The sequence below is a fragment of the Rattus rattus genome, chromosome 3 (assembly GCF_011064425.1).
Source record: "Rattus rattus isolate New Zealand chromosome 3, Rrattus_CSIRO_v1, whole genome shotgun sequence".
Taxonomy (NCBI): domain Eukaryota; kingdom Metazoa; phylum Chordata; class Mammalia; order Rodentia; family Muridae; genus Rattus; species Rattus rattus.
In genome coordinates, this window is record NC_046156.1 from 220,763,489 (window position 1) to 220,779,787 (window position 16,299).

The following is a 16,299-nucleotide window of genomic DNA, read 5'->3' on the forward strand; positions in this document are numbered from 1 at the left end:
TACAGTACACATTCAGAAGACCTGGTGTAGACCTGTGTAGGTCCTGTGCTTGCTGCTTTGGAGAGAGCCACATACTGATCCTGATCCACAGACAGAAAGGGTTTTGGCATAGGATTTGAAATCTCAAAGCCCACCCCTAGTGAACTGCTTTCTCCAACAAGGCCACATCTCCTAATCTTTTCAAATAGTGCTACTTCCTGGTGACTAAGGATTCTATGAGCCTATGAGGAGCACCACAGGGACCCAGTCATCTTTGAGCTCACAGGAGTTTTATATAGCTTTATTTCTCTGGTTCTAGCATTTCTTGATCATGCTGCTTTCTGATAACACCCAGGACCACCAGTCCAGGGATGGCACTGATCAGAGTGAGCTGGTTACTCCAGAATTAATCATCAATCAAAACCTGTACCACAGACTTACCTAGAGGCCAAACTGGTGGGTGCATTTTCTCAATGAAGGTTCCCACTTCCAAAATGACTCTAGCTTGTGCCAATTTGACATAAACTAACCAGCATAATGTCTAACTATTTTTTATTTCAATGTTACCTATTCTCTGATAAAAATTCCTGTGGCAGGACTGAAGAAGTTAGGTTAAACCGTTAAAGGTTAGACTCACAACCAGAAATTTCTTGTGGCACCAGGAAGGAGCTTTAGAGAATGCTGACAGTAGGACGTTTACTGAAGAACAAGAATAAGTACATGAGGTGAGGGAAAAGACATTGCTCAGGAGCTCAGGGTACATTCTGCCTGGCAAAGCAACAAGACCTGTAGGTCAGCACAGCTACCTGCATTCCAGCACAAGCTCTCTTTTGTCTCCAAAGACTTAGAAGAAGCTGACAACTGTCCTGCTTCTTATTGCCTTGAACGCTTGTTCTTCATTGACTCTTCGTCCTTACTTATAACTTCTGCTACTTTTTCTTCTGCTCATTTTATCCTAGACACAGACCAAGCACAGTGTTATGAACACAGCCTACCCAGACATAACACAACCCTTAGTTTTACTATAAGGAAAAGCAACTATTAACTCTTCAAACATTCCTGGACCACTTACCACCAGATGGCCTTCCTACTTGATCTCTGCAACTGTCTCCATTTTATTCTGATATCCAGAGCTCCTGCCTTCCTCTCATGTGATTAGTAGGCATCCAAAAATATCTTTGTGAGACATTTTTTTAATGCAAAGCTATTTAGTAATCAAAGTCTCTTGGAGTGGTTGCAGGTTCTTTCGCATGACCAAAAACAGGCTTTCTGGGAAATGCAAATCAAAACAACCCTGAGATTTCACCTCGCACCAGTGAGAATGGCTAAGATCAAAAACTCAGGTGACAACAAATGCTGCTGAGGATGTGGAGAAAGAGGAACACTCCTCCATTGTTGGTGGGTTTGTAGACTGGTACATCCATTCTGGAAATCAGTCTGGAGGTTCCTCAGAAAATTGGACATTGAACTACCTGAGGACCCAGCTATACCTCTCTTGGGCATATACCCAAAAGATGCCCCAACATATAAAAAAGACACATGCTCCACTATGTTCATCGCAGCCTTATTTATAATAGCCAGAAGCTGGAAAGAACCCAGATGCCCTTCAACAGAGGAATGGATACAGAAAATGTGGTACATCTGCACAATGGAATATTACTCAGCTGTCAAAAACAATGACTTTATGAAAATCATAGGCAAATGGTTGGAACTGGAAAATATCATCCTGAGTGAGGTAACCCAATCACAGAAATACACACATGGTATGCACTCACTGATAAGTGGCTATTAGCCCAAATGCTTGAATTGCCCTAGATGCACAGAACACATGAAACTCAAGAAGGATGACCAAAATGTGAATGCTTCAATCCTTCTTTAAAAGGGGAACAAGAATACCCTTGGCAGGGAATAAGGAGGCAAAGTTTAAAACAGAGGCAGAAGGAACACCCATTCAGAGCCTGCCCCACATGTGGCCCATACATGTACAGCCACCCAATTAGACAAGATGGATGAAGCAAAGAAGTGCAGGCCAACAGGAACCGGATGTAGATCTCTCCTGAGACACAGCCAGAATACAGCAAATACATAGGTGATTGCCAGCAGCAAACCATTGAACTGAGAATGGGACCCCCGTCGAAGGAATCAGAGAAAAGACTGGAAGAGCTTGAAGGGGCTCAAGACCCCATATGAACAACAATTCCAACCAACCAGAGCTTCCAGGGAAATAAGTCACTACTCAAAGAGTATACATGGACTGACCCTGGGCTCCAACCTCATAGGTAGCAATGAATAGCCTAGTAAGAGCACCAGTGGAAGGGGAAGCCCTTGGTCCTGCTAAGACTGAACCCCCAGTGAAGGTGATTGTTGGGGGAAGGGTGGTGATGGGGGGAGGATGGGGAGGGGAACACCCATTTAGAAGGGGAGGGGTTAGGGGCATGTTGGCCCAGAAACCGGGAAAGGGAATAACAATCGAAATGTAAATAAGAAATACTCAAGTTAATAAAGAAAAAAAAAAGAATAGGCTTTCTTTCCCACAATATGATAATATTGCTGTTTGGAAGATTAATGAAATGACTATACTCATAATGGACAAGGGAATGCATACAAATCCATTAATTTCCATGAGGTTTGATTTTCTCAACTCTCTCACATGGTTATTCTGAATATTAAGTACATAACCCAGTAAAACACTAGCCAAATGGTAGCTGTTACTATTTTTAATCAGAGGTCATTGGTATTGGAAAAAAATTAATGAGGGCACCACTAAGCAATGTCTAAAACCAGAAGCTGACTCAGCAGGCTGAAGTGAGGGTGCCAATACAGTCTCTTCTTGATCCTGCTGGATGCCACATACTCTGGCAAATACAATGTAGAAATATTAAGCAAATCTTCACATAGAGCTAAAAATATTTTTCCGCCCCCTGCATCCCTCCACTAACAGTAAGAAATGGCATTTTCTATCTCAATCGCTCATGTCATTTACTTTGTTCTTGCTGAGAGAACAGAGCTGGACAAGAGCCCAGTGATGTGCTACACGCTCCTGCAATTCGTTGCCTACCATATTTCTGCTCAAAATAAACTGCAGTCAGTTTTACAAGGATCTTAATTTCCCAGAGAAGCAAAGGTTGGTCTAAAGATAATCTGAAATCACTTCAACTGACAAGTGAAGAAATATTAATGAAATATCTTTTTCTAAGAGACAACTGGAGAGTAAATATCACAAGGTGAACTTGAATCAGATTCCATCAGTCTACTCATTGTTCCCAGGTTATTCCTCACAGCAAAGTAAACCCTAGATTTTTCTGAATGAAATCTCTCTTCCTTCTCTTCTTTTGCCTTCACTGTTTTTATTTCCTTTCTCTCTTCTTCCACCCTGTCACCTTCACTATCTTTTTCATGTGTATTCTTTTCCCATATTACAAAATCATTCCTGTTCTTTAAAAAAAGGGGGGGGGACCTAAGATTATTTCAATTGTGTGCCAAATGTAAAGCCACCTGCTACATGCTTTGTGTGTATAAGCTCCAATTATTCTTCCAAACACAGTGAGATCAATATTACACCCATTTAAAAGGCATAACATTAATGTTCAGAGCAGCTAATGCACTTGAAGATGGCCATATAATCAGCAAATTAAAAAGTTAAAAAGACAAAATTCAAATCTAGGCCTGTCCTTTCTTGACTTGTATGCTTTTAACCACAAAATATGTATGACTGCCAGCTCCTAAGGTCATCCTATTTAGGCAAACACTCTGAAATATCTAAATTGCATATTTTTCCAATAAATTGAGAATACTGCAGCATCTCTATTGAACACAACAATGGTTGATCATTTTGATAGATTGAGCAGCTTATACAATGACTATGTGTCAATACATGGGCAATTAAATATTCCTATTTCCCATTACAAAGTTCCTTTCTCTGCAAAATCTATCTCCCATCCTCTGTTATGTCAGCATTTCTCTTTAGAGTTTGAGGTCCTATACCACCTGGCTCCAGGTCGAAACACTGCAGCTCATTTTCCACTAGGTTCTCACAAGTAAATTAGCTTCTGGGCAAGTGAAACTAAAGTACCTCTTATATGCCACTAAGATGTCCTAATTCCTAGTAAAAGAACAAAGTAAATGTTTCTGCAATAAAACGGACAAAAATTAACTTCCATGTGATACCACTTAACTCAAACTAGGAGGCTTATGATATTGTAAAGTGGAAAACATTAAGTGTTGATAAAGATCTAGAGAAGTCAGAACTCTAGGGCTTCGCTACTGAGAATATGAAATGGCCCCACCACTGAGAACAGTAGTGCTGTTGGGCAGTTTATCAGAAGTTGCATATGGAACTTGCATATGGTAATAACATGATCAAGCAATTCAGATCCTAGGCATATGTTCAAGAGAATGCAAAGCACAGAGTGAAAAGACATTTATTTGTAGATAATTCACATTCATCTCTCCCAGTATACCAAAGAGAGAACCAACCCAAGTGACTATTAACACATGAACATAGATAATCAAATATGGTACATACAAACAAGGAGTATTCTATAGTTGTCTTTAATATTGTCTAATTCCATATTCCAACATCTATGACTTTAAAAAATCTTAGCTACAAATAATACATAAATGGTTTGCTATGCAATTATTGCTTTGGTCATTCTCTCTTTCAAATTATTGAGGGAAACCAATGTCTTAGGATTAAATAGAAATAATTAAATATGGAAGACAATAAATCTTAATATAAAGGTTGTGGGTTTCGGTTTTGTTTGTCAATTTGACAAAAGATAGAACCATCTGGGAAGAGAAAATGGGGAAATTTTTCAATTAAAAAAATGTCCCAATCAGATTGTCCTTTAATCAAATCTGTTGGGTGCTTTTTTAACTAGTGATAGATATAGGAGGACGCAGCCCATCATGGGCAGTGCCATCTGCCCTTGTGGATGTATATAAGAGAACAGGTTGAGCAAACCATGGACAGCAAGCCAGGAAGCAGCTCTCCTCCATGGCCTCTGCATCAGTTCCTGCTTCCAGGTGTCTGCCTTGAGTTCCTGCTGTGAGTTTTCTGTGAACTATAAATTTTATTAAACTTATAGTTTTATGTGGAACTACAAATATGAAATAAATCCATTCTTCCCAAAGCAGCTTTTAGTCAAGACATTTATTACAGCAATAGAAACCCTAAATAAAACACTTAAGCTTAGATCTTTTAATCAATATTTTATTAAGCATTTAGAAAAAGAAACCATTAAAAGCACATGCAAAGATGCTAACAACTCTTTGCAAATCAAAAACACAATAGAGTCCCTTGGATAAGGGCACAGCAGCAGCAGGTCCCTTGCGTCTGAGATACCTCCAGAACCTAAAGGGACCGACCAGATAAATAGTTCTCTGCACCCAAATCCCTTGGAAGGGAGAGCTAAACCTTCAGAGAGGCAGACACGCCTGGGAAACCAGAAGAGACTGCACTCTGCACACATTACTGATTCCAGAGGAAAACACCAAACACCATCTGGAACCCTGGTGCACAGAAGCTCCCGGAAAGGGTGGCGCAGATCTTCCTGGTTGCTGCCCCCGCAGAAAGCTCGTAGGCAGCACCCCACGAGCAAACTTGAGCCTCGGGACCACAGGTAAGACAAACCTTCCTACTCCAAGCGACCTGCCTAATGAACTCAGGACACAGGCCCACAAGAACAGCTGAAGACCTGTAGATAGGAAAAACTACACGCCCGAAAGCAGAACACTCTGTTCCCATAACTGGCTGAAAGAAAACAGGCAAACAGGTCTAAAGCACTCCTGACACACAGGCTTATAGGACAGTCTAGCCACTGTCAGAAATAGAAGAACAAAGTAACATAGAGATAATCTGATGGCGAGAGGCAAATGCAGGAATCCAAGCAACAGAAACCAAGACTACATGGCATCATTGGAGCCCAATTCTCCCACCAAAGCAAACACGGAATATCCAAACACACCAGAAAAGCAAGATCTAGTTTCAAAATCATATTTGATCATGATGCTGGAGGACTTCAAGAAAGACGTGAAGAACTCCCTGAGAGAAACACAGGAAAACATAAATAAACAAGTAGAAGCCTACAGAGAAGAATCACAAAAAATCCCTGAAAGAATTCCAGGAAAACATAAATAAACAAGTAGAAGCCTATAGAGAGGAATAACAAAAATCTCTGAGAGAATTCCAGGAAAACACAATCAAACAGTTGAACGAATTAAAAATGGAAATAGAAGCAATCAAGAAAGAACACATGGAAACAACCCTGGATATAGAAAACCAAAAGAAGAGACAAGGAGCCGTAGATACAAGGTTCACCAACAGAATACAAGAGATAGAAGAGAGAATCTCAGGAGCAGAAGATTCCATAGAAATCATCGACTCAACTGTCAAAGATAATGTAAAGCAGAAAAAGGTACTGGTCCAAAACATACAGGAAATCCAGGACTCAATGAGAAGATCAAACCTAAGGATAATAGGTATAGAAGAGAGTGAAGACTCCCAGCTCAAAGGACCAGTAAATATCTTCAACAAAATCATAGAAGAAAACTTCGATAACCTAAACACCCATAAGCATACAAGAAGCCTACAGAACTCCAAATAGATTGGACCAGAAAAGAAACTCCTCCCGTCACATAATAGTCAAAACACCAAATGCACAAAATAAAGAAAGAATATTAAAAGCAATAAGGGAAAAAGGTCAAGTAACATATAAAGGCAGACCTATCAGAATCACACCAGACTTTTCGCCAGAGACTATGAAAGCCAGAAGATCCTGGACAGATGTCATACAGACACTAAGAGAACACAAATGCCAGCCCAGGTTACTGTATCCTGCAAAACTCTCAATTAACATAGATGGAGAAACCAAGATATTCCATGACAAAACCAAATTTACATAATATCTTTCTACAAATCCAGCACTAAAGGATAATAAATGGTAAAGCCCAACATAAGGAGGCAAGCTATACCCTAGTAAGAAGCAAGAAACTAATCGTCTCGGCAACAAAACAAAGAGAAGAAAAGCACACAAACATAACCTCATATCCAAATATGAATATAACAGGAAGCAATAATCACTATTCCTTAATATCTCTTAAAATCAATGGCCTCAACTCCCCAATAAAAAGACATAGATTAACAAACTGGATACGCAACGAGGACCCTGCATTCTGCAGCCTACAGGAAACACACCTCAGAGACAAAGACAGACACTACCTCAGAGTGAAAGGCTGGAAAACAACTTTCCAAGCAAATGGTCAAAAGAAGCAAGCTGGAGTAGCCATTCTAATATCAAATAAAATCAATTTTCAACTAAAAGTCATCAAAAAAGATAAGGAAGGGCACTTTATATTCATCAAAGGAAAAATCCACCAAGATGAACTCTCAATCCTAAATATCTATGCCCCAAATACAAGGGCACCTACATACGTAAAAGAAACCTTACTAAAGCTCAAAACACACATTGCACCTCACACAATAATAGTAGGAGATTTCAACACCCCACTCTCATCAATTGACAGATCATGGAAACAGAAATTAAACAGAGATGTAGACAGACTAAGAGAAGTCATGAACCAAATGGACTTAACAGATATTTATAGAACATTCTATCCAAAGCAAAAGGGTATACCTTCTTCTCAGCTCCTCATGGTACTTTCTCCAAAATTGAACATATAATTGGTCAAAAAACGGGCCTCAACAGGTACAGAAAGATAGAAATAATCCCATGCATGCTATCAGACCACCACGGCCTAAAGCTGGTCTTCAATAACAATAAGGGAAGAACGTCCATATAGAGGTGGAAGTTGAACAATGCTCTACTCAATGATAGCCTGGTCAAGGAAGAAATAAAGAAAGAAATTAAAGACTTTTTAGAATTTAATGAAAATGAAGGTACAACATAGCCAAACTTATGGAACATAATGAAAGCTGTGCTAAGAGGAAAACTCATAGCTCTGAGTGCCTGCAGAAAGAAACAGGAAAGAGCATATGTCAGCAGCTTGACAGCACACCTAAAAGCTCTAGAACAAAAAGAAGCAAATACACCCAGGAGAAGTAGGAAGCAGGAAATAATCAAACTGAGAGCTGAAATCAACCAAATAGAAACAAAAGGACCATAGAAAGAATCAACAGAACCAAAAGTTGGTTCTTTGAGAAAATCAACAAGATAGATAAACCCTTAGCCAGTTTAACGAGAGGACACAGAGAGTGTGTCCAAATTAACAAAATCAGAAATGAAAAGGGAGACATAACTACAGAATCAGAGGAAATTAAAAAAAAAATCATTAGATCTTACTACAAAAGCCTATATTCAACAAAACTTGAAAATCTGCAGGAAATGGACAATTTCCTAGACAGATACCAGGTACCGAAGTTAAATCAGGAACAGATAAACCAGTTAAACAACCCCATAACTCCTAAGGAAATAGAAGCAGTCATTAAGTTCTCCCAACCAAAAAGAGCCCAGGTCCAGATGGGTTTAGTGCAGAATTCTATCAGACCTTCATAGAAGACCTCATACCAATACTATCCAAACTATTCCACAAAATTGAAACAGATGGAGCACTACCGAATTCCTTCTATGAAGCCACAATTACTCTTATACCTAAACCACACAAAGACCCAACAAAGAAAGAGAACTTCAGACCAATTTCCCTTATGAATATCGATGCAAAAATACTCAATAAAATTCTGGCAAATCGAATCCAAGAGCACATCAAAACAATCATCCACCATGATCAAGTAGGCTTCATTCCAGGGATGCAGGGATGGTTTAATATACGGAAAACCATCAACGTGATCCATTATATAAACAAACTGAAAGATAAAAACCACATGATCATTTCATTAGATGCTGAGAAAGCATTTGACAAAATTCAACACCCCTTCATGATAAAAGTCCTGGAAAGAATAGGAATTCAAGGCCCATACCTAAACATAGTAAAAGCCATATACATCAAACCAGTTGCTAACACTAAACTAAATGGAGAGAAACTTGAAGAATCCCACTAAAATCAGGGACTAGACAAGGCTGCCCACTCTCTCCCTACTTATTCAATATAGTTCTTGAAATTCTAGCCAGAGCAATCAGACAACAAAAGGAGATCAAGGGGATACAGAAGGGGAAAAGAAGAAGTCAAAATATCACTCTTTGCAGATGATATGGTATTTTATTTAAGCCATCCAAAAACTTCCACCAGAGAACTACTGAACCTGATAAACACCTTCAGCAAAGTGGCTGGGTATAAAATTAACTCAAATAAATCAGTAGCCTTCCTCTACACAAAAGAGAAACAAGCCGAGAAAAAAATTAGGAAAACGACACACTTCATAATAGACCCAAATAATAAAAAGTACCTCGGTGTGACTTTAACCAAGAAAGTAAAAGATCTGTACAATAAGAACTTCAAGACTCTGAAGAAAGAAATTGAAGAAGACCTCAGAAGATGGAAAGATCTCCCATGCTCATGGATTGGCAGGATTAATATAGTAAAAATGGCCATTTAACCAAAAGCGATCTACAGATTCAATGCAATCCCCATCAAAATACCAATCCATTTCTTCAAAGAGTTAGACAGAACAATTTGCAAATTCATCTGGAGTAACAGAAAACCCAGGATAGCTAAAACTATCCTCAACAATAAAAGGACTTCATGGGTAATCACTATCCCTGAACTCAAGCAGTACTACAGTGCAGTAGTGATAAAAACTGCATGGTATTGGTACAGAGACAGACAGATAGACCAGTGGAACAGAATTGAAGACCCAGAAATGAACCCACACACTTATGGGCACTTGATTTTTGACAAAGGAGCCAAAACCATCAAATGGAAAAAAGATAGCATTTTCAGCAAATGGTGCTGGTTCAAATGGAGGTTAATATGTAGAAGAATGCATATCGATCCATGCTTATCACCCTGTACAAAGCTTAAGTCCAAGTGGATCAAGGACCTCCACATCAAACCAGATACACTCAAACTAAGAAGAAAAACTAGGGTAGCATCTCGAACACATGGGCACTGGAAAAAATTTCCTGAACCAAACACCAATGGCTTATGCTCTAAGATCAAGAATCGACAAATGGGATCTCATAAAACTGCAAAGCTTCTGTAAGGCAAAGGACACTGTGGTTAGGACAAAACGGCAACCAACAGATTGGGAAAAGATCTTGACCAATCCTACAACAGACAGAGGCCTTATATCCAAAATATACAAAGAACTCAAGAAGTTAGACCGCAGGGAGACAAATAACCCTATTAAAAATGGGGTTCAGAGCTAAACAAAGAATTCACAGCTGAGGAATGCTGAATGGCTGAGAAACACCTAAAGAAATGTTCAACATCTTTAGTCATAAGGGAATTGCAAATCAAAACAACCCTGAGATTTCACCTCACACCAGTGAGAATGGCTAAGATCAAAAACTCAGGTGACAGCAAATGCTGGCAAGGATATGGAGAAAGAGGAACACTCCTCCATTGTTGGTGGGATTGCAGACTCGTACAACCATTCTGGAAAGTCTGGAGGTTCCTCAGAAAATTGAACATTAAACTGCCTGAGGATCCAGCTATACCTCTCTTGGGCATATACCCAAATATGCCCCAACCTGTAAAAAGGACACGTGCTCCACTATGTTCATAGCAGCCTTATTTATAATAGCCAGAAGCTGGAAGGAACCCAGATGCCCTTCAACAGAGGAATGGACACAGAAAATGTATCCATCTACACAATGGAATATTACTCAGCTATCAAAAACAATGCCTTTATGAAATTCATAGGTAAATGGTTGGAACTGGAAAATATCATCCTGAGTGAGGTAACCCAATCACAGAAAAACACACATGGTATGCACTCATTGATAAGCGGCAATTAGCCCAAATGCTTGAATTACCCTAGATGCCTAGAACACATGAAACTCAAGGCAGATGATCAAAATGTGAATGCTTCACTTCTTCTTTAAAACGGGAACAAGAATACCCTTGGCAGGGAATAGAGAGGCAAAGGTTAAAACAGAGACAGAAGGAACACCCATTCAGAGCCTGCCCCACATGTGGCCCATACATATACAGCCACCCAATAAACAAGATGGATGAAGCAAAGAAGTGCAGGCAGACAGGAGCCGGATGTAGATCTCTGCTGAGAGACACAGCAGAATATGGCAAATACAGAGGCGAATGCCAGCAGCAAACCACTGAACTGAGAACAGGACCCCCGCTGAAGGAATCAGAGAAAGAACTGGAAGAGCTTGAAGGGGCTCGAGACCCCACATGTACAACAATGCCAAGCAACCAGAGCTTCCAGGGACTAAGCCACTACCTAAAGACTATACATGGACTGACCCTGGACTCTGACCTTATAGGTAGCAATGAATATCCTAGTAAGAGCACCAGTGGATGGGGAAGCCCTGGGTCCTGCTAAGACTGAACCCCCAGTGAATTTGATTGTTGGGGGGAGGGTGGCAATGAGGGAGGATGGGAGGGAACACCCATAAAGAATGGGAGGGAGGGGCTAGGGGATGTTGACCGGAAACCATGGAAGGGAATAACACTCGAATTGTAAATAAGAAATACTCAAGTTAATAAACACACACACACACACACACACACACACACGCACACACACAAACACACACACACACACACACACACACACACAATAGAATGTCCATTAGAATGGCTAGTAAGGTTCTGGTGTAGAGAGGACAGAGGGGACAAAAGAATGGTAAAGGCAAGGAAGGAGGAGAGACAACTAGGAAAAGGGAAGAAAAGAAGGGAATAAGGGCTAAAAGAAAAAGGAACCGGGCCATATTTGTGTGGTTAAGACTCTCGGAATGAGTTACACAATGTGCAGTTAGGAGTTCAGTGAAGTTAGAATTTTGAGAAATTTATGTTACTGACCACAGTACACCAAGAAGAAACAGCCAACTCAATTTTTTTGTAAATGCACACTCCCAAGCAGCACTGTGCACGTGCCCTCAAGCCCTACCTCAACACTAATAGCTGTGTGTAAATATCCACCCATTCCCACCAGCTTTAATTGATTATTTATTCAGTGATAAAAACTGAAGCCCTTTGTGCAACCTGGAAAGATCCATAGGGAAGAACATCTCTAGTGAACTTTCACCTCTCAGAATACAATAATCAATGAAAAGATTTATCATACATATCAAATCCAATAAAAATTAACTTCTATTAGTGGATTTTCTTTCCATTGAAAGAAAAAATTAAGCATTCTTTCTGCCATTAGAGATAAGACTCGGCATGAAATTTCCAGTTATCTCAGCTGCAACCACTTAGTAAGAAATATGCTAGTCCTGTAGAAGCCAATGTAGACATCCAGTGGAGTAAAGACACTAGGGAAAATGCTGAAGAGGTTCACATTTGCACTCTTGCACTTTTTAATCTATTGCTTTTGTTCTTTGAGTGCTTTTTTAGGCTGTAAGGTCTTTCAAATGTACTCATTCAAGTATTCTTATTGGAAGACTTAGTGGTAAGAAAGGCAGAGCACATATTTATGATGTAAACATGTCTGACTTTTGAGGCTGGAAGATTCATGTTAAAATCTTACCTCATTTCTTTCTATCTGGTGAGTGAATCATTTAAACATATTCCTTCATAATCTCCATTCACAGAACCATGATTTGTCCTTCTTACCTGTCAGGGGCATGCTAAAGACACAAAACATGCAGGTAACTCTGGAAAAAAAAGTCATTAGGGTCACAATTAAATATAATGCTGCTTATGGTGATGGTGGTATTTATAGCTAAGACAACACCATAGTTTCTGTTCCCATTGAAAAGATAATCTAATAGGACACCCATATTTTACTTACCTTGCACATATCTTAGGCCAAAAAGGTTTACTTCTCAAAGAAAAGGCAACATACCAAGGGAAAAATGAAGTGGTTTACTATATGGATGGTAAATACTATAATGAAGCACACCTGTTAAAATATTAATTCATGTCCCCATTTTAATTCCAATCACATCTGCTAACATAAACCCTCCTTGCATGTAATAATTGTGATTTGAAATTTCCATAGTGAAGATTTTAAAGGATGATTATTGTGAGCATGAGTTGTAAGGATTCATTTTGAAGCAGAGAGATAGATAGTAATAATAACTATAAGGCACACTATCCATTTAAAAGTTTACAAAAGTTTCTGGGAATCAAAAGTAGAAACCTGTCCCTATACTTTGTCTGCTTTTATGCCCACCTATTCTAGGAAGGGCCTCAAACAAAATTTCTAACATTGGAAATTCAAATTCCCTTTACTAAGAGAATTTAATTTTACAGTCTTTTTGACCTTCTTTAAAAGTTTGACTCGAAACCCAAGTTGTGGCGGCTCACACCTTTAATCCCAGCTGAATTCAAGACTAGCTTGGTCTACAGAGTGAGTTCTAGGACAGCCAGGGTTGTACAAAGGCACCCTGCCTCAAAGATCAATTCTATAAATAGCTTTTTTTTTTACAAAGGTTTTTTTTATAGTAGAAAACAAAAAAATTTAATGTTCAGCAAGTGGATTTTCAGATAACTAATATTTGTGGCACTTGAATTGTTTTCTTTTTTTCTTCACACACTTCTATGCTCCCTATAACAAGTGTTCATTACTCCTGTCTTAAGACAGAGATAACAGATTATATTGGCAGAAATAAACTAAGAATCATTTTTTCTCACAGTAGTGAATCTAGCAAATGCATTTATGCCTTTCTAAGCCTGGTAAAATGACCAGGAAAGGAGTCTTGGGTGGCATCCCGCAAGAATGGAAAGAAAACCAAAGCAATATTACATACATGTTCAGCAGCTGGTAAACCTGTGCATGGCTGGTAACAGACTGAACCCTAACTCTACACCAAAGAACTAGATTAACATCACAGCCTCTCGCAAAGTACCAGGAATAAATGGCATCAGGCATCATTGGCACAAAGGAACTCACTCAAATGACAGAACGGCTACAGGAAAGCCTGTTGAGGACATCAGGGTCCTGATCCTGAGGCAGCATTCTGCCTAGGCCAGAGGCTGTCCCTCTCCACACTAGCAGAAGACTACAGGTTGTGTCTCTTGAAAAGTAGTGCCCAGGCTTGAGTTAAAGGGCATGAAGCACACTGAAAGGTGAGGCTACATGTGACAATCAGTAAAGAAACAGTGGGAATTGCTGAAAATGTGGGACCCAAGCCCACTTTAATCCAGTACACAGGACAGTGGCAGTCAAAAGATTGAGAATTTTCTAATGACTGATCAACCAAAAGACCAAGTGCTCCCCTTCCTGGTCCCCTTCCTATAGCTGCTTACCAGGAAGCACCATCTAGTCCTGCCTCCTCACCCCTCACACTGGCTTGGGACTTACCCAATCCCAGTCCAACCCCCACCAGGGACTCTCTAGCTATCACATGTGACGCTGGAACTATGTATCCCTAATTAGCCATCCATGCTGCCAAGGGAAATGTATCCCAAACTCATAGAGGATCACTGACAAGTCATACCAGCCTAATTACTCTCAAGGAGAGACTGTCTCAGAAGTCCAAGTGAGAGGATATAGAGATGCATCAGTGTTTGATTTGGCTAAATGCACGAAAACTGGAGTTTAGATTCCCAGGGCTCATGTAAAACCCAGTCAGTTGTGGTATCTATGTGGATTTCCAGCAATTGAGAAGAGATGGGGGCTGGGTACCTAGGGTAAGCTAAACAGCTAGGCAAGTGATTATCAGCTAGCTTCAGGTTCCATGGGAGACCCTACCTCAACAACAACAACAAAAATGTGGTGAGCCATTAATGAAAACACCCACTGTTTTCCTAATGCCTCCCAATGCCTCCACAAACATATTCACATACATGCATACGCAAATGTGAATGTACACACATACCACAAACATATTAGACAAGTAATTAAAAAGCACTCATAGGTGAGTAACTCCTGAGGGATGATATACACAGATAACTTCTGACCTTCACACACATGCATTTACATGTGAATGCATATACATGTGAACACACATAAACACATATATAGATGGGGGAGAAAATTAGGAGTGCTTAGGTTTGAGTTAATAGTAAGCTAACCAAATAAACAATATAGAAATATAACTAACGCTAGAGATATTTAAGGACAATGTAACCAAAATGCATCATGTGGTTTAACTGTGAACACCACTGACTACTCCTAGCAACCTTAGCACTGGACAATGCTCTAACTAAAAGTATAGTACAGTCTTGGAAAGATAGAACAACAAGAAAAATGAGAGGGTTAAGTTTGTACAATGTGGTATTTAAGAGAAGGGATAGCTAAAATAGAACTAAACCATTGCCTTTTATAGTAGGGAAGACTTAGCAAATAAGTCACTTAAAAATACATAGTAAGTTAAAACAACCAGGTAAAAAGATGTAAGGCTAGCAACCTCTGGAATAGAAGTGATAGACACAGGAAGGATTGAGGCTTTTTCTGACTTCCCAGACCAGTTGACAGTTTATACTGTACCTGTATATAATTTGGATTTCAAAAACAATAAAATATTTTAAATACAATAATTTTAAAGGCTTTATGAATAGCTATTTACTACTAGAACAAAGGCCCCACCTTAGCTATCATTTTTCCTGACTAATTTATTCACAAGAATGCTGACTGGGAGTTTAAATCAAGCCTAGTCTCAATAGAACCCACATGGTCTTATCTACTTGGGGCATATCCCTATGCAGTTCTCCAAGTTTATTCAATGATTTTTTTAAAATCAATATATAATGGATGTAACTCACTATTGTAAATACCTGCTGGACTGGCTTTCATCCTACTAGAGCAAAACAATAAATTATATACAAAGCCTTCTCACTGTGGCCTCAAGCTGATCATGTGAGTGAAGAGGACCTATGATTCCTCTCTGACATTTATTAATTTAGAAAAAAGATCCATCTCCCTTCCTTTCAGATCATGGGAATCTTCTACTTTGCCCTCATAACAATTCATACCACTCCAAGTAGTATCACTTTATAGTGAGTTAGCTGATACACAAGCAGATTAAATAACATAACCAGGAACACAACACACGACTGGTACACAATGGTTTCAAGCCTAGGCAACATGATTCCCATTTCTGTGTTTTGACCTTTTCACTGTCATTGGAGCTCTTTATACAGTATTTTTTTACCTACCTATCTGTGTCCACTTGATCAGTTGAGCACCCTAGGAGTAGGGACCAAGACCCTTTGCTCACTCTCAGTCCATATGACCTTGGATGACTCTGTCCCAGGGTTGAAGGTGTAACATGTGATACAGGCCTGGCCAACCAAAGCACAGCCTCACATTTGCTTAGCATGGTCTGGCTCAAA